Raw genomic sequence first — 22,837 nt, 5'->3', positions numbered from 1 at the left:
CTTCCCAGTAACTTCCACTTAGTGGTTCCAGATGATGCAGTGGAGACCAGAATGTCACAGTGAGACGCAGAAGGAGATCACCAGCTCTAAGCACACTCATCGTTAACCTTCCCACTGTTCTCCAGAAATATCCTTTCCCACTATGCTTGTGACTGAGTCTGAACCTTGCTCCAGATGGCAGTGGGCTGAGGAGATGAAATTTCCCTACAGTCAGAGCTCAGAGATGCACAAAAGAGGGAAATTGTGAAATTGCAATGACAGGGTTGTTTGGGTAGCTTGTGATGTTCTGGCTTTAGAGAAATCCATGCCTAATGTGCCTGCATGGCAAGGTAAACTAAAGACCATATAATTCTATTTCAGCTTAACATAGCAGGAAGAAACCCGTGTCTCCTGGACTCCTGCCTTGTCTGCAAGCATTAAGGCTGGTTTCTACACGTGCAGCTCAGGCACTCCATGCTAAAGAGCTTAGGGTAAAGTATTTCTGGGATTTGGTTACTACAGAGCTTAAAGGCTTGGCTCTGCCATACCCACACTTCCTTTAGAGGATGAGGCACAGTGTGACCGTTCAGGGTTCGTGGAGAAGAAAGACTCCGTGGGCCTGGCACACCCCGTCTTTCCTCCCTGCTCCCCTGCTGCTGTAGAGATTTTGGTGCTAATTTTTTCCTGGTTGTCACGAGGCTGAGCTCAGGATGAGGGTGGAAAGCCTTCTCCAGGAGCCAGGCTGGAGCTGTGAGTGGAGTTTGTGCAGTGATAGGATAGGAATCTGGGATTTGGAGTGCTGAGGTGAACTGCTCATGTCAGACAAGGCACTCAGGAGTGGACGGCGCCTAACAGAGCTGGAGGCTCAGCAGGGAGTAAGGAAGCACCTTCCAGCACTGTGAGGTGTGGTGCTGCATCTCTCTGTGTCACAGGGAGAGTATCCCATGGGGAAGGCTGAATTCCTTGGAGCTGGTGGAGTCTGGGCATATCTTGAACTCTGCCTCCACTTTTCCTCTCTTTGTTTCCCCTTCTACTTCACTTCCATTGGCATTTGCCACTGAATTTCTCCCCCCACCTTCCTGTTTTGTTCTCCCGATCTTAACAGTCCCGTTTCCAAGCCTTAAGGAACGTTAACTCAGGAAATATTTTCTCTGCTTTTCAGTATGGGACTTAAAATGTTAGCTGAGTTTTGATACAGCACCATGAGTGGCAGTGTGTTGAGGTTAGAGCCTCGTGTATTAAACATGCAAAGAGATCCTTTTCACAGAAGCTGCCTCATCTTTCACTGTATATTAATAATGCAGGGAGTTCTAGATCATCTGTCCCTGTCACTGCTGCTGCATTTTGATACACTCACGTGGAATAGCTGTTGGAGAGCAAAACACACGAGGATGTTCCCTGACCTTTTCCCTTCTCCCCACCAGTAAATTTTAGAGATTCTGTGCAGGCAACCAAGACTCTGTCCTGGCAGGAATATTTTGGTAATGTCCAGATGTGGAGTGTGGACATGACCTGGCATGGGGTGAGTGCTGTTCTGAAACGTTGTGTTGGTGCAGACCTCGATGCTCCCCTGAATCATTTATGGGATCCTCTGCCGTGCCGAACAGTGAAACCTAATTCCCACTCACGTCTCTGATCTCTGTCTCACACCACTGCAGGGTATGAGCATCCATCACTGAGCACAGTCCTGCCTGGAAAACTGCAGGACACTAGAAAGGAGCCTGCAGGGAACTGGGGAGTTTATTTAGTTCACCCTCTGACCCTGAGGTTGCAGTGGGCTTCCACAGGATGGTGTAGATTTTTGAAAACTGACTTATGAAGTGGTGTGTGTCTCCCATAACAACAATTTTTGTTGGAAAGGTGGGAGAGAGCTGCACTACTGAGCTCCAAAAGTGGGCAGAGGTTGCACAGAGGGGGTGGGCTGCCAGCCTACAGCTCCCAGCTACTGCTGCTTCCTCCCCAGCAAGGGTCTCTCTCCTGTCTCTACAGAAGTGACAGGAGGAACCTGGGCTCTCTCCCCATGCACTGCAAGATATTTTTCATCATGAAATTCATCTCCCCTCATCTGGGTACCTACAGGAGGCAGGACTGAAGAGAACAGCACCCTGGGCTGGCCTTGGTGTGGAAATCCAGGGTCCCAGGTCCCCCCTGCAGCTGGCAGGCACAGCTACCACCTGCCTGTGTGGGCAAACACTGGCAGCTGCTGCTGAAATGCTCCAGCTTCCCATGCTCCAAAAGCCACAGTGCAGCCAGCTGTGTTGTTCCAAACACTGGAGCAATCCACGCTGCTTCTTTAGCCCCTGTTGTGTTCCCAGAGCTGACGGTGGTGGCAGGAGCTCAGCTCAGGGATGGGTTCTCCCTCGCTGGTGTCAGAGCTGGGTGCCCAGCTGGAGCTGTGCCCTGCTTGGGGTGAGCACAAGGAGACTCCTGTCCTCAGGGGCAGCTCATGGGAGAGGTGACACTGCTGGGGAAAGGCCCAGCACCTGCAGGCAGAGTCACAGCCAGACCCCAGGGAGAGCGTGGCTGGGACTGAGGGGTGACCTTCTGCAGAGAATCACTGTGGGGCTCTCTGGGGCAGTGAGGACAAGGACTGAGCCTCCCAGAGCTCTCCCAGGCACTGGAACATTATAGCCCCAGACTGATGTCATTAATGAGACATCCTGCTTTATGTAATAATGTGTTTTGTGTGACTCACCCTAATGAACAGAAAACAATCCAATGGGCCTCCTAATGGAACTCCTGGTCTTTCTGTCCCAGTGCTTGCTATGAATTATTTAAGACATCTGGAGGGATTTGTGAGTAATGAAATTTTTGCTGATTCTGTCTCACCTCAGATGGCCTCAAAGGTCTGGTGAGCAGCTTTGGTTCTGTTTCAGTGTCGTCCTTCACCTGCAGAGCAGCCAGCTCAAAAATATCTCTGTGTTCTTGTCCTCTACTTTCACTTAGCTCTTGGCTATGTTTCCTTTGCCCTCCCTCAGCTTATAAAATAAGATTTGCCTTTCAATGTCAAATGTCTGCCTTGGGTGGGCTGAACCTGGGTCTGTCAGAAGGAAGAGGATCTTATCCAGGGAAAGGTGTGCAGTGTGTGCTTAAACAACTCTTGGGTTTCACAGCCCCTCTGCCTGGCAGGTGAGATGCTAAAGGCCAGAGAACTACAGGAGCAGCCAGAGCTCTGGGTGCCCTTTGCTCATGGCCAGCCAAGCCTCAGACAGCCAAAGGCACCTGAAGATCCTTGGAAAACCATGGTCTGTCATGAATAAGCCAGTGTGTGTCAGTCATATCTATCAGCAGGCTCAAGGTAGGAAAAGTGGAAGGGAAGTACCAGCCACCAAACAGATTTTATGACCTGTTGCAAACCAGTGGATTTGTGGTTGGTGCTTATGCTACAATATGAAGATTTTTTGAAGGAAAAAAAGGGATCAATAGAGGAGGAACCATAGAACTTTATGGCTTTGATGTTCAAAGGAATGGGCAGATTAAGCATCTTCATGAGGGAGGAAGCTGGCAACTACTTTATTGGTAGGGGGTTTTGTTTAATTTTTCTTTGTTCCTTTGGTTTTTTATTATTGAAAAAGAACCAGCCAATAAAACCAAAACATACCACGTTCACATTTTCACCCTTTGCCTTGAGGTTGCATTGCGCTTCTGGAATCTGAGGCTGTGTGAAGCCATTCCGCAGCCTTGGAACAAAGATCCTGAAGGGAACGTTGGGAAGATTAAAGATTGCTTCCAGAGCATGGATGTGAGCAGACAGCCGGGATTCCCCAGAGCGGGGAGCTGGGGCAGAGCTTTGGTGCTTCGCAGCAGCTCAGGATCTGCCACTGCCAGTGGGCAAAGGGAATAAAACCAAACATCTGCCATCGTGGCTTTTGACCAGAGAGGGGAAATCCTCCTTATTCCAGAGATGAGAAGCTGAGTAAAAGCACTTCATGCCCTGCTTTTCCTGACATGAGGAAGGCACAGATGTCAGGGTAGAGCTTCTGTTTTTAGGAGCCTGCCCAAGATTACAAGCCTACAACAGAGCAATGGAGAGGGGGCAAGTCTCTCATGCAGGAAAATGAGCTTAGAGGGTTTTTTGGGGGCTAGAGGGAAGGCATGGGTGTTACAGTGCTGCCATGGGTGGCATGCTGCCACAAACCCCTTGTGTTCTTGGCCTTTTCTCTCTTTTGATGCACATTGCCCAAATCCCTAAATATCTCACCTGTAAAATGCTCAAAAAAAGCAGTTCAGGGGACAACTCTGAAACACATGTTCTTAAAAAGCATGGCTTTTACATGTGGGCAAGTTAAGCAGGTGTGGTGGGATATTTTTATCCTTTTTCCCTGAGTAGGAGGATTTAAGAACACTTTAAAAACAGAACCAATGTTAGTTTTAAGCTTAAAAATTTAAATAGCTCAGACTTTTTCTAAACTCATCAGGGGCCAGATCTTTATAAGGTCCAAGCCTTTGTCTCACATTTAATGCCACAGAGGAGACTTTAAAACAGAAGCCAAGGGGGTGTGAATTGTCAAAGTGGGTGGTGGGGGCATATCCTGGATGATGGTGTGGCCTTCGGCAGCAGTTAGGTCTCATTATTAGTTAAAACCTGAAGTGTTTTTAATTCCAACAGATGTCAGATCAGGAAGGGTGGAAAAAGCTGCTATTGCATCTCAGCTTTCCTGGTGTTCCTGAGTCAGGGCTGGCAAGGCTTGAAGGAATGACTCCCTGCAAACAGCAGGCCTTAGTGGTTTTAAACAGACATCCTTCTATGATCACCTTCTCACTCCTCCTCTTGTAAAAAAAATCATTAAGAAAATTAATCTATCTTTGCATACATCATTACAAAGAACGCAAATAATCACGTTAACGAGATTTGTATTTATTCCTGGTATAAATTTCCCCACTAATGAAGTTTGTCTTAATCTCTTCAACAGACTACAAATGCTTTGTCCAGCAGATTGGTGTGCTCTGTGAATTACCAGGTCTTAGTCAGAGGATGACTGGGCTCTGTTTCCCTGAAAGCAATAGAAGCATATGGGATATGATGGCAAGAAAATTTTTTAAAGAAACCTGAAGTCTCTAAGAACACCATGATTGCTAATTCTTCCCAAGATGCAAAGTTTAAAAAACAATTAGATGGAGGCACAAACTGTGCTGGCAAATCCAATTCCATGTGCACAGTTTTGTCTTAGCAATTGCAAATTGGACGGTGAGTTGAATTCTCCCCTGTGGAAAAGGAGAAAGCACAAAAGCTTCTGCCCCTCTAAAATCCTGCTGGTCTCTGTGGTGCTTACAGAGGCCTCATTAATGAGGTATTTAAGCGTGTTGCAATCACACTGCAGCCCAGGAGAGCAGCCTTCATTTTGCAGCACAAACTGGAGTACAGGAGCTCTGTTAACACTTCCCTTGGCTTGGCTGGCCTGGGAGCAGCAGCCTGCAGCATCCCAAACCTCAAACCTTATGGGCAGGTTGTGCTGCAAAGCCCATCTGCTGCCGTGGAAGGGAACAAGGATCGCTTGGAAGGATCCTTCTGAAAGCCTTGGGCCGTTTTATCTCACCTTCCCAGTCACCAGGTGACTCTTACAGAGCTGACAGGTGGGGGACAGGCACACCCCCTGTGGTCCCTTTACTCAGGCAGAGAGAAATATATTCTGGCTGCAGGCTCTTACTCTTTCTCAGGCTCTTGCTCCTTATCCGTAACTGGTTTTATTCCCATTTTATGGCTCTAGGTAGCAGGGAATAAGAGGATGTAAAGTGACTTTACCATAACTGAGAATAAGGTTCTATAGATCCCAAGAAGTCTGTTAGCAAACTCACTGACATGTGGTAATTAGGGGTGCTTAAGTGTTTGTGTATGTAGATAATGCAGTTGCTGTAAAAAGATAATCTTCCATGAAAAAGAAAATATTTTAAATCAAATCAATGCATAGACTTTTCTCCTTCATCCAGAAGACTGAAATGAAACATATCATTCCAGTCTAGTGGATCCAGATCAAACTATCTTGGCGTGTTAAGCCAAATCAAAACACGTCATTTTCAGTGAATTCAGTATTTCTTTGTGCTTGCCAGAGCTGGTTCAGTTCCTGCAGGAGCTGTGGGTCAGATGCTCTGTGATGTCCCACTGCTGCCTGAGAGCGTGGGGCTCCTGTTGCTGCCTGGGCTCGGTCCTGCCAGGCAGGACAGAGGGACAGGCAGCTGTCCCTCCGAGGCTCTGCTCTGCTGGGGTGCTGGGAGTGTGGGTGAGAGCTCAGGAGGAGCCCAGCTGCTCAGCAAAGCAAAACTTTTTGATTGGTGCGGGTAGAAATGTTTCTAAACAAAATACATTCGGCTAATCAGATTTTCTGATGGATGTGAGCTCCACTTTGCAATATTCTCTAACCACCCTTGCCCATGACTCATGCTTGATTTGCTTTTTCTTTAGGCAGAATTCCCCCTGTGCTACACCTTGCTGTGCTCTGGGCTGAACCAGATCAGGAGAGACCTCTTAGAAACCCTTTTTTTTTTGCAAATCCTGAAACATTTTAGATTCAGCCACATCTGAACACCTTTCCTCTCTTCATCTCCTAATTTCCAAAGCTTCACAAGTACTTCTGTAGCTGGAGGCTTGAACATATACACCACCACTGATAATAGGGGTGTAGTAGGCCCAGAATGGACAGTCTGTGTGCATCCTATAGACTGACAGATCTACCTCTAAGCCACCTTCCCTAAGTGAGCCAAGTCCTCCAGACCTCCAGGAATTTACACAAATATAGATATGAAGCTCTCTGTGAATGCATTAAAGTTGAATGAGTCCACCTAATTAGGGTTTTCCTACACACATTTGTAAACACTGGTTGTGCTCAAGTGAAATGGCAATTGACTTTAACCCAAGCTTTGCCCCCAGTGAGCAGCAAAGCTCCACGGGCTGCCCACAGGTCCTGATTTTGTTCCCCAAACTGCAGCATTAAAGCCATGAAGGATTGGGGTGGTTGACAAACGCTCAGAGTCTGCCTGAGTAAATGAGTACTGCTGACTTTCTCTCCCAGGCCCACTGGGTGCTGAGTGTGATTAAAGGCAAGGCAGGAAGGACGGCATGCTATTAATTCTATCGAGGAGATCTCCTGCTTTATTCATTAGATGTATATGGCTTTTTCTAGGGGGAGGGGAAATAGAAAAGCACCTTTGGTTGTGCTGTAACATCTGTGAGTACAGCTGGCTCTTTTTCTCCGTGTTTCACTTATTATGTGTAATTTGGATGTTTTCTTCTCCAAACAAAGATACAAAAAAAAAAAAAAAGCTCAGCTCTAAAGAGAAGAAACTTGCAATGCTTGTTATTACCAGGGCAAAGCCCCCACTCCTCTGGCAGAGACAGGAACGGCCACACTGCTGTTCAGCCTGGGCTGCAATATCTGCTGTTATTTGTCAGCCTGTGCATAATCAGGTAATTTCCCGTAATTCCTACACTTTCAATCAAGTCTGGTGAGCAGATGGCAGAATTCAAGCTCAGAGATTTTGTCTGAACACAGCCTGATTCCAGACCCCAAGCCGGCTGTGGCGCTGTCGCTGTGCTCAGGGCAGACTTCAGCTCCTTTTTATGCCCCTGCAGGGTGGATTTGGGGGAGACTCCAGGCTGGGATAGGGTCATCCACCAGCAGCCTCACCTGGGTGGAAATGAGATTAAACACCTTCCCTGTTGGTAAATGGCTGGAACCATCTCTTGCTGGTGAGAAGGAGCAAATATATGGGGATGGGAGCACAGATGTCCAGGGTTTGTATGAGTTTTGCTCTGCCTTGATCCATAAGTTTGACCAGGAAATGTCTTATTTCTCCTGACTCTAAAGAGCAGCAACACTCCCCTTCTATGCTGAAGGAGATGCAAAACTTGACCCACAAATGACCATGAAGTGGTTTGATGAAAAATAGTGAGGAAATCTGAAATGTTTGGTTTTGGCCAAGATTTGAGCATCTCTTTCCAGACAGCTGCTCCAAAATAACATTTTGGTGTTAGAGAAGAGGAAGCCTTGTGTGTGCTGGGAGGAAGGCAGACTCCTGGGAAGTGCATCTCCACCAGCCTCCTTTGGGAAGCACAGCCTGGCATGTCTGCTGCTCCAGAGCTGGGCTTTAATAGCCAGATCCCAAAACACAGGGTGTTTCCTTTCAGCCTCACCTGGCTGCTGCCTGAGCCCTCCTGTTTGTCCCTGCTTCTCCCAGAGAAACAACCTGAGAGTTACCTGGAAGAAAGAAAACCTGAATACATCAGTGTTGCACAAACATTAGTGACAGCCCAGGGAATTTCACCATGTATGAGATTAATGCACAGTATGTAGAAATTTTCAGTCCCTCTTCCCATTTGCTTGAGAATTTCTCTTTCTGATGCAGTGGCAGCTGGGGAAACACAGCCACTGCCAGGGGACTGGTGCTTCTGGGAAGTGGGGGCAGCAGGATCAGGGGCCTCTGAACATTGAAGGGCTGTCCTGGGAGCAGCAGAATTTTTGGGGTTATCCTCAGGGATGTGGTGAGATTCATCCTTCTCCCCAAGCTGAACTGCTCATTGCTCTGGGGGAGCTGTGCTGAGGCACTTCATGCCAAGCATGGATGTGTCAATGATTGATGCTTTCTGCTCAGTTAGGGTAGAGAGGGACTTAAAAGGTCTCTTTGAAGAGCTCTTAGCTCCTGCACTGGTGGTCATTGTTCTGGCATGACCAGAGCTGATAAATGAGAGGGCACAGAGATATACATGGATATATCTGGGGTGCTCGGGTGTTGTGATGCCATTTGTAGGGACACTTCCCTGGTGTCTGGCTGCATCAAGGCAGGAGGAGAGCTGTTCTCTGCACACACAGCCTCTCAGCTTGGGAGCTTGGTGGGCAAAGCTTAACCCAGCTGTTGGAAACAGTGCCCAAGGACAGGGAGAGTTTTCTCTGGTGGGAAGAATGACAGAATCCAGGAGGGAGACAAGCATGTTCCTCTGCTGCTTTTGTGGCATGTGCTCACATTTTGACAGCTGCTCCTCCTGCTCCCCGGTGCCCGTGGCTGCTGGCCTGACACATGTGGCTGGAGGACTGGCAGTGACCAGAGTGCTCCACTAACACCTTGCTTCCCCCTCCCTCCTCCAGATGTGCAGATGGGAGATTCATTCTCAGCTGTGATAGGCATTGTCTGCTTGTGCAGGTTCCTCAGGTGCAACACGGACTCAAGCTTGTCTGAACCTTGATGATAAGCTCTCCTTGTTAAAAGCCATTATATTTGCTACTAGCTGAGGATAATTCTGACTGACTACAGCAGTTCTCCTCTGCATGTAATTGAATTCATATTCATCACAAAGCAATGAAAAATAAATTGTGTGTGTGTTTTTTTCCCCTCATAAAGCAAGGCATGCCGCTGGCTCTGCCTTCCCTCTAATCTTCCCCTCTACAACCTATTGTAATAGAATTCATGGGAACAGAACAGCCAAAATAGATTGGGAGGTTTTGACCCACCTAGCAGAAAGTGAGTTTATTTCAATGCCAAGGAGGAATTGATTAATTCAGTTGGCTTCAAGGGAAGACTAAAATCTTAGCTTGAGATTCTTCAGTACCAAGGAACAGTGCTGGCTCAGTTGTAAGCTGACTTTGGTGGTGTGGCAGAGGACCTGTGCCTCAAGTTGTCGTGGGGGTTGCCAAATACACTACAAATCCATTGGTCTGAGTCTAAACTCTTAAGGAATTAGCGTTTCCAGGCAAGGTTATTCATTATTCTGTGGCTATCTGCTGTCCCTGGGGCAATGACATGAGCTTGGGGCAGAAGAGGGGGACTGGTGTGGGGCTGTGGGGACCAAATTCGAGGGCACAGTGCACTGCTGTGCAGGCTGCTCATTCCTACGCCTGCAGCTGGTGGCTGCCATCATGTTGGTCTGCTGTAGAGACATCCTCAAGGCAGAGATCAAAATATCCTCCCTAAATGCTTTTAGAAACCCTTCAGTCTGGGCATCTCACAAATGGCATATTTTTGGTGGGAAGCTAGTCAGCCGAGCCCATCACCTCCCCCCATCCATGTTTACCTTTTCCTTTTATTCTCCCGTCTTTGATAGGATCCAGAAACCGGGAGCTGGTGATGCCTGTGAACAGAGCTGCTGCAGAGGCCTGTCAGAAGTGCTCTGACAGGAAAAAAAGAAATGTTTTCTGCAGCCCCTGGCTTGCTGCCAGCTGTGGGATAGCTGCCTCACAGGCAGAGCAGACCAGACAGTCCTAATGCATCAGAAATTAGTGAGTTTTGTTCAACACAGGGTCTAAATGTCTTTCCAGTTAATTATTAATTTCATTATGGTGAAATCATTAATTACATTTTAATACTGAAAAGTGTTGCTTCTGCAGCTCATGGAATGAACATTAGGAAAAGAAATAAGGAGGAACTTGTTGCTAATGGGTCCTGGGAGTTGTGTGAGTGAGCAGCAGGAGCTAGAGAGGTTGGGGCCATCTGTGAGGCAGAGATTCCTCTCTGATCTGTCCAAATGAGGGAACCTGACCAAGAAATGGGATGAGGAGGGGTGATACAAGATGATACAAGCAGCACCCTCCTCTGTTGACCTCTGCACTGGGTAGCTTACTCTGGTGGCTGTGTCATATCTGAGGGAAGAGCTGAGGTTGTGATGAAGTAACAACTGTCTGCAGCTGTTAAAATAATTCATCTATCTTCTGCCTCGTGAGGGAAGTCAAGAAGCAAAACCTGAAAAAAAGGGGAATTTGGTGCATGATGCAGAAACTCTGCTGGGCATCTGCCAGTCTTTAGAAATTAGAACTCTATTTTTGATGGCTGGTCTTTGGAGTATGGTATTAGGCATAAATACTCTCTGTGTTTCCACCCTTACAGTTCTGATATTTTTTGTAGCTCAGTAAACATTTGCTGCTGGAGATGGAAGGTGTCACATGAGATCAGAAAAGTAGTTTCCTTAGGTCAGAACGTTTTCCAGGCCAGTAGAGACAGTTCAGATGCCGCCAGGTATAACCCAGAGAATCAAATTAAATTAAGTGCATTTGTGGTATGAGTATGATCCCATGGATCCCACTGTGAGCATCTCTTAATTATCTGACAATACCCCTCTTTTCTCCTTAGAAATTGGGCACTTCCAGCACGTCTAAGGATCAAAACGTGACCAAGAAGGAAATCCAAGTTGAATCAATGACTGAGCTGGAAAAAGAAGCAGGAGCCCATCTCCTCCAGAGCACTGCAGGAGAGGGAATTACCACAAAGTCCTGTTAGGACAGTGGCCTTCCGAAGTGAGATGTTCAGGAGATGGAGACTTCGCACCTGGATCTTCCCCTGAAGCAGCCAGAGGGAGGAAGTAAAAGAAAGCAAAACATCCAAATCTTGCTCCCACCGCTACCTCACAGGATGCGTGTCCTCACCTGGTGGGGGACTGCCATCCATCCTCCCTCTCCAGAGCTGCTCAAGAGGAAAACCAGCGCTAATTGGCAGCTGCTTAAACTGATTGCATGCATGATGTGCCTGGTCAGCCTGTGAAAACCCCTTCCCTTGCTCTCCGCAGTTAATCACCGCTGCCAATCAGCGCTATTGAGGAGAGCAACAATACACTTCAAGGCTCAATCACCTTCATCATCTTCTCGCTGTCAGCACAAACGTCTCCCTGGAGGGCGGAATTTCTGACAGATGAGGTGCAGGGTGGTTTTGCAATGGAAATGTTCCCTCCCGTGTGTTTGAGTCTCGTGAGCACACACACACGACTGTGGAACACGAGTGTGTGTTTGGCTTTTAAAGGTGGGCTAAGTGTTGGGCTCAGCAGGTGTGCACACGGCAAACTCTGCATTTGAACAGAATTCAGGTTCTTACATGCCCAGTCAGCTGAGAAATATGCTTTAAACCCACAGCCATGTCCCTGTGATGCTGGTCAGTGTCTAAATGCACTCAGTGGATGGAGAGGGCTCATGTGGGGAGGAGTTCCTGGTAGTCCCCGTGCTGGATGCTCTTCCTGGTGCCAAATCTCACTGGCATCAAGTTGTGCAAGCTGCTTCCTTTTGTTTTGGTTTGTTTTTTGGTTTTTTTGTTTGTTTGTTTGTTTGTTTGTTTGTTTTTAATTGGCAGGGTCTGGAACTTCTGAGAACCTGCCCCGGTTTGTGGGGGTGGTTGGTCATGGGACACTCTATTTCCAGTCCAGGTAGATGATCCATGGAGGATGGAAGTCCCACTACCCACCCTTCATCTCCTCACCTTATCCCACCAAAATGTTCTCTGAAGGTTTGCAATTCCCCACGGAAATTTTCAGTTTCAAGAGATGGGGGTTTTCCTGCAGAAAACTTCAACTGAAAAATTTCCAACTCTGATAACTATCCCCTCATTCTTTTCCAGCTTCCTCTCTACTTCATCCCCGATGACGTGCAGCAGCCAGAGATAAACCTCCTTACTCTCCGTGCTCTGGAGGGTCCATCTGGCACCTGTCACAAGTCCTACCCTCAGTTTTGGGGACAGCACAGGAAGCAATGTCACCCCACAGCTCTGTGATGGCATTCCTTGGATCATTAACTCGTGACCAGCACCACAGTGCAGGACTGATGCTAAACAGTGCTCTGCTGTGATTCATCACCCCAGAGTTTAGACACTCATTACAACCTGCCTCTTATCTATGCCACTAGCCTGTAATTTTAATCCCAAACATTTGGGTGTGTAATGAGGCAATGCTTTTCTGTCTTACACCCTGATGTAACCTGTGATTTATGACGTGCTGGAAATACAAAATCAAATAAGAGGGAATAAAAATAAAACAACAGCAGACTTTTGCCCTTTGGCATGTAAAAAATGTTGTGATGACTTTAAGGTTACCAAGGAAAACAACTGAATGTCTGCATCTGTGTATTTCAGGTTTTTTACATCTGTGTAAAGGTAATTTTCAAGGTTTTCTTCCCTGATGTTCTACAAGCAAATCCTGATATGCACTGACCCAGAGGGAATGCTGTGAGCAGGATCAAATCACAGTAATTTCTGCCTTTGACTCACCAAGACAGAGTGTAAGTACAATTCCTTGCATTCCCGTGGGCCAGATGCTGCTCTTGGAGGCTCTGGTTAAAGCTTTTCCTGTCCCTGTCAGTGACTCTGGGTGGACACACAGCTGTGCTGAGGCTCAGACTGTGGGTTGTGGGGCCCCCTCCTGAGCTAGGGGGTGCTTTATTTGCTGCACACATCATTTGCAGGGTGCAGATGCTGCTGCTGCTCTGGTACCACCACCCTGAACAATGTGATTCCCACAACACACATCGCAGGGCCCCTGAGGGACTGTGGGGTGTATCACAGGATCACAGGAGGGTTTAGCTTGGAAGGGACCTTAAGGCTCATCCTATTCCACCCCTGCCATGGGCAGGGACACCTTCCACTATCCCAGGCTGCTCCAAGCCCTGTCCAACCTGTCCTTGGACATTTCCAGGGATCCAGGGGCAGCCACAGCTTCTCTGGACTATGTGGTCAAGCACCTCACCACCCTCACACAGGGAACAATTTCTTCCCAATATCCCATCTATACCTACTCTCTGTCAGTTTGAAGCCATTCCCCCTTGTCCTGTCACTAATGTTCTTATAAATATTCTCTCTTCATCTTGTAGCTCTCTTCAAGGCTGGGGAGGAGTGAGGAAGTGTAAACTGTAGGAAAATGTGGTCATAAAATCTGCACCAAATCAGGGAAGTGCCCCATGGGGAGGAAGATCATTAGGAAGAATGTGGAGATTCTGGGCACCTTTCCAACAAGGAACAGGAGATCATCTGGGCCAGGCAGTCTGGCCAAGAGCTGGATGCCAGCAGGAGAAAGGGAAGCAGGATTAGCAACACCAGTGAGTTCACAGGCAAACATGTGGCCCTCTAAACTGCATCCTAAAATTCATTGTGCCGTAAGGCACGTGCCACACACCTGGAAGAGCTGCAGGGCCGCAGCAGAGCTCCTGAGGTCTCACAAGCATCAGCCCTGGGGTAATCAGGGCTCATGGACCAACCCTTGGGGCTCTGCAGTGGGGATCCAGGGATTTGAAGTGCCATCCCGTGCTCTCCTGATGTCTTCAGTAAGTTTGGGGGAAATATCCGTGTTTGCCATGGACAACCTCACAGTTTAGCAGTTGTGTGAATGAGGTAAATGTGTGGGCAGGAAGAGGTGTAATTTTATTGTTTATTTTTCTTAAATTGTTTATATGATTATATTATTTAATCATATTGTTTATATGATTAAAGCTGAGATGACATGAGAGAGCAAGCAGACAGCAAAAACCACAAAACTTTGAGGTTTGAGCACTGGGAGAAGAAGCCAGGTTTCCCTGGAGAATGACAACAAGGAGGAAAAGCCAGAGTACCAAGATGGAAGCAGTCAGTGTTACGTATTTTAAACTATGAAGAAAAGCAATAAACTCTTCCTTTTGGCTGCTTCTCCAAGCAAGGCACTTTGGATGGAGGGTTTCCCCTGTAATGAAAATTATATGATCTCATCTTGGAGGCTGGAGTGATGTAATAACCATGTAGGGACTATTTTAATGTCTTTCATGGGTCATTGAAAAACTGCCTGGCAAATTGGATCATGGGCTATAGGGAACACTCCTGCTGCAGCAGGAAAATGATCTGGATATAACAAGCGACCGAAGGGTTTTGAAAAATCCCACCATATGTAGTAATAGTTTCTGGTTTCAGCCATAAAAATATACCTTTTATTTTTCCTCTCTTATTTTTTGTTGTCTTTTAATATAGCCTTTCCTTCTCAATTCAATAACCCTTCTTATACCCTCATTCTCCCTCTATATTAAGACCTGACAGTCCATTAAGGCAAATCCTATATTTTGAATTGCATCTAAATTGATAGTGGAACATGGACTGCCTGCCTCAAAACCACTTCCATTCTCTTCTGCTGGAGATTAGATGGATTTTCTTTCTGAAAACAAATGAAAATTTTGATTATATGTGTCATTCAAGCTGCAATTCCATCTTATTAAATGGTTCCAGGCAGTTGGTGCTGGGAACGTTGTAATAAGGACTCCAACATCCGAGACTGTTTGGCTGAATCCGTTGGCCAATTCCAAGCTCTTTGTCAGGAAATTCTGGCTGTGGCAAAGTGTGCAAACTGAAAACCACACGACACAATGAAAATAAGTGGTTTATTATGTGACTAATATTTAAAGTGGTGTAGGATGGCAGCTGTTCTTTTCTGCATGTTTCAACGCCTTAAGGAAGAACATTCTTGCACCTCTTGTTTTTAGTGCACACCTTGGTGTTACAGCATCATTCATCTTCCCTCTCTAACATCCCAGATATCCCTGAAGTCATTGACAAAGGAAACCAGACATGAAATAAATGTTGCCTTAGACTAAAAGATTGTATTTCAATTGTACGCTAATCTTTTTCTCTTTTCCCCAAACAGGTGCCATTTGTCAGCCATACCCAAGGAGGAATGTGGGCTTTGCAGTCTTCATTTCTAGGCATCGAGGCCTTGAGAGGGACCCAGCATCCTGGGAAGGTCCTGGCTCTACACAGCACCAAAGGAAGGCTCCCTCTGATCCCAGCTGGACTTTTCTTAGACCTGCTTTTCTCCATGGAGGGTCCACAGCCTGGAACAATTCCCTGAGGAAAATACTTCCATCTCTATATTTAAAATAGCACCAGTCAGGCTTGTTTTAATTCACACATAAATCTCTAATCAATCCCCAAATCACCAAGGAACTGTCTGGGGTGTGCATTATAGAGTCCCTGCTCTATGAAGGTGACTGTATGGAGAAGAGCAGGATTCCTGGAGGGAAAGCAAACAGGCAGCACAGAATCAATGCTGGTTTGTGGAGGCCAGATTAAAATAAAACAATACAGATTATATGCATTGGCATGGGCCAGCCCTGCCTTTAGTTAGTTCATCCAACTGGAAGGGAGGCAGGATGTTTTTCTTGTTGTGTTTCCTTTTTGTCCAAATCTGATCTGTAAAGAATGTGAAATAAAACCTCTGCTCCCGAAAGCTGCAAACAGCTGGGCACAAAGGGGGTGTGCACCAGCCCATCCCGGGGTACCGGTTGGGTGAAGGGGTCTGGAGACACCAAAGCACAAAGCCCACAACAGCAGCAGCCTGGTCTAGTGGAAGGTGTCCTTGCACACATCAGGGAGTTTGGAACCAGATGGCCTTAAAGGTCACTTCTAACCCAAACTCTTCTGTTATTCTATGATTCTATAGCCTCTTTTTTCTTTCTTTTTTTTTTTTTTTTTTTTTTTGAATCCCGTTGAAACATTTAGTCTTTATTTCCATATCACAGAACATCCAGAGTTGGAAGGGACCCACAAGGATCATCAAGTCCAGCTCTCAACCTTGGTGTTTTTAGCACCACACTCTATCCAACTGAGCTAATCTCAGGTAGCTCCTGCCTGGAACCTGCACACCACCTTCCAGGTCAAAACAAAGGGATTTTTTCCCCCCACCAAAAACCCCTTCACAGAAGTAGCTCTCTCCCAGCAGCGTCAGAACAGGCTGGACAGCATCAGCTGGTGGTGACACAAAGGTGCCTGATGCAGAAAGGGGCTGAGAAACACCCACCTTGCCACTCACCCCTCTCTCTGCTCCAGGCAAAGAATGATTTTTAGGAGCCTTTCATGTGGTTTGAGTAAAATCCCGTGAAGAGGCCACCAGAGGGGGCAGCTGCCGCTGCTGCGCAGCCCCGGAGCCGGTGCCAGCGCGGCGCACATTGCTGCTATTATTTATAGCTCTCTACCTATACTTATGTGAGTGGGGCTAATTAGTAGACGGAATTAGCCTACTGCTCTCGGCAGCGTAATTGTAAACAATCTCCCAACGTTTCACTCACTGAGTAATGAGTTTCTCCTGGAAATACAAAAGATGAACTAATGATAATCTGGCAGTTTACAGCAAGAGGACAAACATTAATTATATGGGATTACGATGTGATCCTCCAATTTAAGTTAGTTTGGCATTTCTAGGAAGAGCTGGATCTTAAGAGTTCTGTGGACACTTGCCTGAAGGATTCTATGTTCCTCTTTTTTTTTTTTTTTTTCTATTTCAAGCTGCCTTTTAGCTTTATCTTTTATCCACAGATCTAACCACCAACAGCTACTTTGAGGCAGAGCTGCTAGGCAGATTTTTTTTCATAAGACAGTGGTATAATTGTGCATGAAAAATATGTAGAGTATTAAGCTTAATTTTCATTTAAAGATGACCATGCCAGGAGGCCGGATTGCTGCATGTCCAGGGATGTAGCTCAGCTTTGATTGCATTTATCATGGAATCATTTAGGTTGCGAAAGACCTTTAAGATGATTGATAAGCTGTAGGCTTAAACATGGGATGTGGGATTTATTAAGGTCAGAGCCAGAAGAATGGTGCAAATAATGCTGGGATTATAAACTATTCACTGAATAAGGTCATGTCAGCAAACTTGGCTGTATATCTGTGTTTGTCAAGGGACTCCACTGACTGCTGATGGTCCCTGAAAGATTCCTTTGAGCTAAGGTGCAAATCCTGGATTTTTCAAATTTCAGTCCTGTTCTACCCCCTGCCATGGGCAGGGACACCTTCCACTATTCCAGAGTGCTCCAAGCCCCGTCCAGCCTGGCCTTGGACACTGCCAGGGATCCAGGGGCAGCCACAGCTTCTCTGGGCACCCTGTGCCAGGGCCTGCCCACCCTCACAGGGAAGAATTCCTTTTTAACGTTTAATCTGATTTTTCTAACATTTACATTCGCAGCTGTTCCCTGAAAATATTTTGACCTTTACCTTCCCTTTTGTAGCAGGTGAACCCAACAGCTCTGGGTGCGTCACAGCACTCACAACATCTGCCAGCTGTGAATTGCCATGGAATGAGTGCTGAAGGGGGCTGTGACTCCCTTCGGGGCCACACTGATCCACATCCAGCACCTGCCGTGTCTTACAAGGCTTCTTCCATCTCCATGGAGGAATAATGCTATTAGCTTCCCTTCCTGTGCCTTTTCAATCAGTGCAAACATCTCTTCCCTCAGTTCACCTAATTAAGTGTCAGGAGTTGATCTCCGGGCTGGAATTCGTACCTGAATGTGGGAACAAGTTTTACAGAGAGATTTTTGTCATTTATTGGCAAATCAAATACAAAGAGCCAAGTGGGCTGGCTCAGCTGAAGGTTATGTCTTCTGTAGTTTCTTTGGTTGTTTTTCTTTTAATGTAATAACTAAGTATTGAATTAATTTGTTTTCCATTCTGGACTCAACCACATCCCTCCTTTTAGATTAATCATTTCATACCCCTTAAAATTACTGATAAAATCGATCTTTAGTTTTATTTCTTTCTGTCTGTCTCCATCAGAATCAGAAAATGAACATCACTGTTCAGCACTTCCTCGTGCAGGGTTGTTGCTGTCACTGAGCCCCAGACACATCTCATTGCAAACTCCTTGTGATTCTGCCACACTCAAAGTAGCTGGGATGAAGTTTTTCACAGCAGGTTCCTGCCCCCCACTGACTTGGTTAGGAAAGAGTTCAGGCTAGAGGATTTTGATTTTCCAAGAAAGAGGATAAAAAGAAAGTTGTTTTACTCACCCTAACAGAAAAAACCTCCAGCAGTCTCTCCTTTTAGAAGGTGCTCCTTGCTTTTGAGCTGGGATTTGAAACCCCTGTTGGGGATTTTCCTGTCTTGAAACTACATCAAGCATGCCCCTTCATGCATTTGGAAAAATGCAGTGCATGGAAAATGAAGATTTGCAAGGTCTTTGTTGCTGAAAATGCTGAGGTCTTGTTTCATTTGCACTGGAGGTGCTCATGTGTGGGATGAGGATCTCTGCTCTGGCTGGGGATGTGAGGTGCTGTGAACCTGCAGAACCCACAGGCCCAGAGGGCAACGAGCTTTCCCAGCATTCAGGGCCTCTTGGTGATGCTCAGGCAGGGGGACATGAGGAGTTAAGAGTTCTCTTTTGGATTAGAAAATGCCTGGGCCTGTGGGATGGTCATGGTCAGACTGGGTTGGGATAAAGGCTGTGGGGATGTGACCAAGTTTAGAGATTGATGACGAGGAGGAATAAAACAAACCCCCAGGGTCCTGCACTTTCTGTTGTCTCCTGCCTTCTTCCCTTTGCATTTCCTTTCATCCCGAGAGCACCACAAGACAAAGAATCCTTAATAACCAAATAGATTGACTCTAACCTGTATTTAAATGAGGACAGTCCAATCTCAGAAGCTGAGCTGTCAGTTCCTTATTTTATTATATTTCTTTAATTGTGTTTACTCGGAATTAGAGAGCCAAATTCTCTGCTGGCAGAAGCTATTGTCACTAGAAGGGATTTTGGCTTTCAAATTCATGTTTGTTTTAGTGTTGTGTATTATTTATTAGCTTATAAAGCACCATTAGCAAATGCCACTGCACGCTGATGGATCCCCATTAATTTTGCATTAATGCACATGCCATCAAATATATTCTAGAGTGTGGCACTGGGGTTTCTGGGCTGGTTTGCCTCAGTCACCCACTTGTCCTGTCCTTGGGTGTGTCAGGTGAGGTGGGGTTAATGATACCTCCAAGAAACGGTGCTGCAAGAACAGGTCCATTCACAGCTCTACAGCAGCACTCAGCCATCTTCCAGAGGAAGCAGGGTGTGAAAATAGGATTTAAATCTGGATGGACCTGTATGATAGCCCTTAGTGTTCTGAATTTGTAAGGGAGGACAAAACAACCTATGCATATTTATTTATGCTAAATATCAAAGCAGGGCTGACAGAGGTAGAGCACACACTGTTAGGAAGGAAGCTTGGATAACTTGGAGAGGGATCCCAGACTAGGCAAAACTTGTTTTGCTTGATGGATGTTGCAGTCCTGCCTCTCTCAGGTTCAGCCTCTTTCTTCAGGTGTCTGGGCAGTTCAGGGCTTCTTTCCAGACCTGCCCACAGAAAATAAAGTTAAAACTCTTGAACAGATCAGAATTTAAAGTTTATTTAATTTGTACCCAGCCAAGAGGACTGGAGAAAGAGTCCCAGCTGGGTGAGTGCCCTGGAGCACCATGAAAGTGTAACACGGCTGGGGGAGTGCAGTGGTCATTCAGAGCAGAGGAAATTCAGAACAAACAGCAGTGGCTGGGTAACAAATGGGCATGGTGCGTTCACTGACATCTGTGAGCCGAGTGGAGTCTCAGCTGGCTGAATGCTTATGGCTTGTCTGCATGCCTAAAGGAAAATAAGTATTTATTTCGCTTTTCTTTATGGTCAGTATCTACTAAGAACCATTTTCTGGCTGCTGTTAGCTGTGTGCTGTGGTGTTTGTATCAGGAAAATAATGAGACACTATTTCACACCCTGGAAATACAGCATGAAATCCTGGCCCTCTGGAGCACTGTGCAAAGATTCCATTAACCCTTGAGGTGCCAGCATTTCATCCTCAAACCCTTCACTGAATGCCTCATCTTTACTGACCCTGGAAAGCTTTCTAAAAATGACATGTTTCTAAGCCAGGGAGCCAAAAAGATCTTTCCACTCCTACTTGGAGGAGAGGAGCCAGGGTTTGCTGCAGTAATTTCTGAGCTGGACCATATGAGATGGGCAGTAGCAGCTTTAGGGGATGGTCCTATGGCCCCAGAGTTCAGTCCCAGATCTCTTTGACTGGGACTGCAATGGGCTGGTCCCAAGTCAGAGCCTTTCACTGCTGGGAATGTCAGAGCCTTGAGCTGTTCCCTTTTGGTTCTGTCTCTCCTGGTTCAGTAAATGCCTTTAGTGGAGCCCTCCCCACTTGGAGCGAGGTGCTGCCTAGGCACAGACAGTGGGGCTATGGCCCACTGTGGATGGCCAGGGGTAGTATTTTTAAATAATCTGGCTGCTGGGAAACCTGGCATGCTTTCTGAAGAGGGCTTGTGTGCCCCCAGCTCTGTCCAGGCAGAGCTCAGGGCTCCTGGCAAGCTTTACCTGAGTTATTTACTGTTCCCTGTCTCTGCTGCTGGTGCATCCACAACTCCAGACATCCCTGATGTGTTGTTTCCACTTCTCCCTTTCTCCATCTCTACAAAACATCTCCCTTCAAACAGTGAAGTGGATCTCCACAGGTGTGCAGGGACACCCAGCTCCTCCCATGAGTGCCCCACTACTTGGAGCCAGCCTGGACCTCCAAAGCTGCCCCCCCTCATCCTGCTTCCTCCCTCCCCATCCCCTCCTGTGCCACCTGCCCGTGTGCAATTGCCAGGAGCAGCAGGTGCCCAGTGCCACCGCTGGCGGGTGGTTGCACGTCAGAGCAAGTGCTCCACGAAATCACAGAGCATCCTGGCAGATCACAGCCCATCTCCTCTCTTCCTGCTGGCGTCTTGCACTCACTTTACACCTCTCAGGCTGCTGCTGCTCTGCATCTCTCAGCTCCTGGGGTGTTCCCCTTCCCTCCTGTCTTTATGGGTTGTCACATCCACCAGCATGAAACGCTGGTGTCTCAACAAAGGGGAGATTTTGGAAAGTCACTTTTCATCAAAGCACAGCTGCTGAGATGAATCTTTTCTTTCTGTGGCCTCCTTGGACTCACCCCTTCCTCACGCTTTGCTCTACCTCTCACTGTTCTACCTTCTCTTCCTAAAGCATCATTGACTTTCCCACTCCACACTTTCTGGAGTTGTCATTGTTGTCTTAGTCCCACCAAGGCATATTTGTAGGGGGAGAGGGAGCGGAGAAGGAAGAAATACGTGAAGGAGACAAGCCTATTCTACAAAACCTGTCCCAGCTCTGGTTTGTTCATGAGGGTGAGCATGGCCTGGGAAGGAGCCTTTGCTTGCATCAACACCAGGCTGCTCTGAGATGTACAGAGCACTTTCTCTTTGGAGACATGTCTGCAGGCAGCATGATAATGGGAAGGGTCCTGATTGTGCAGATATCCACCCAGCCTCTGTGCTGCTGTGCACGTGGAGAGAACAAGCTCAGGATAGATGAGCCGAGCCTAGAGTAGACTTGCAGTCAGATCCACTGTAGGCACAGATTTATACCAACTAAGGATCCAGCCTGTGCAAGCTGGTTGAACCTTAATTTCTGCTCAGATTCCACTTTCCATTAGCACTCTGTGAGCATTTGCTTGACAGCAGAAATTTTTCACTCTCTTAGGAAAGGCAGTCACGTTTCAGGGAAGGCTTCTGCGTTCGGTTCATCTCCACACCCGCCTGCACTCCCAGCCAGGCACAGAGCTCTGCTTTGCATAATCACATTGGTTCTTAGCCATGGCAATATATTCACATCTTCAGACACCTGGCAGTCAGACCCAGCTCTCTCCAGCAGCCTCCCTGCTGGAAAAGCAATTATATTTGTGCAACTGGTGGAGAGTTTGTAGGAAACTGCCACCCGAAAGGGAGCTGAGCGTTTTTTGGGGTAAGCATTGCCAGGGGAGCATTGCACCCAAACTCGTTATCAAGTGGTCAAGAATAATTGTAAACTGCATCCAGCAAGGGAAAATAAACTTTAATTCATTAATGGGTGTGCTGGTGGGCTTGGCTTCCACTTCGTGGTTGAGATACATTAGCCTCTAGGGATGAAATTCTTTGACTGGCAAAAGGAGGCAGAACCTCTTTATCTGAATCAAAGTGTAAAAAAATTTTAAAAACCACAAAAGTAACCAGTTCCTACCTCTCCTGCCCAGTTTCTTTTCTGTACAAACCAGGCTGCAGTAACACTCCCAAGCTCTCCCCACTTCTGCTCACTTGGGCTGAGCTGCTGATATTTGCATCTCCTGCCCATGGCATACCTATTTAAAAAGTCCATCTCTAATGAAACAATCCCATAATTTTAAATATCATGTTAAAATTCATTGCTGCTGGATCCTGGGGTACCTCACTGAATTTTGGCACCATTCCCTGTGGCTGGCATCTGGCAGGGAGGAGGCAGGGAGGGCTGATCCCACCCCAGGCTGAGGAGATAAACCAGCCCCAGATCTCCTAGGGCTCCCCCAGGCCCTGAGACCCTGCCATGCAGGAGTCACA

Source organism: Corvus cornix, chromosome 20, assembly GCF_000738735.6.
Source record: "Corvus cornix cornix isolate S_Up_H32 chromosome 20, ASM73873v5, whole genome shotgun sequence".
Lineage (NCBI taxonomy): Eukaryota > Metazoa > Chordata > Aves > Passeriformes > Corvidae > Corvus > Corvus cornix.
This window is presented reverse-complemented; position numbering follows the sequence as displayed.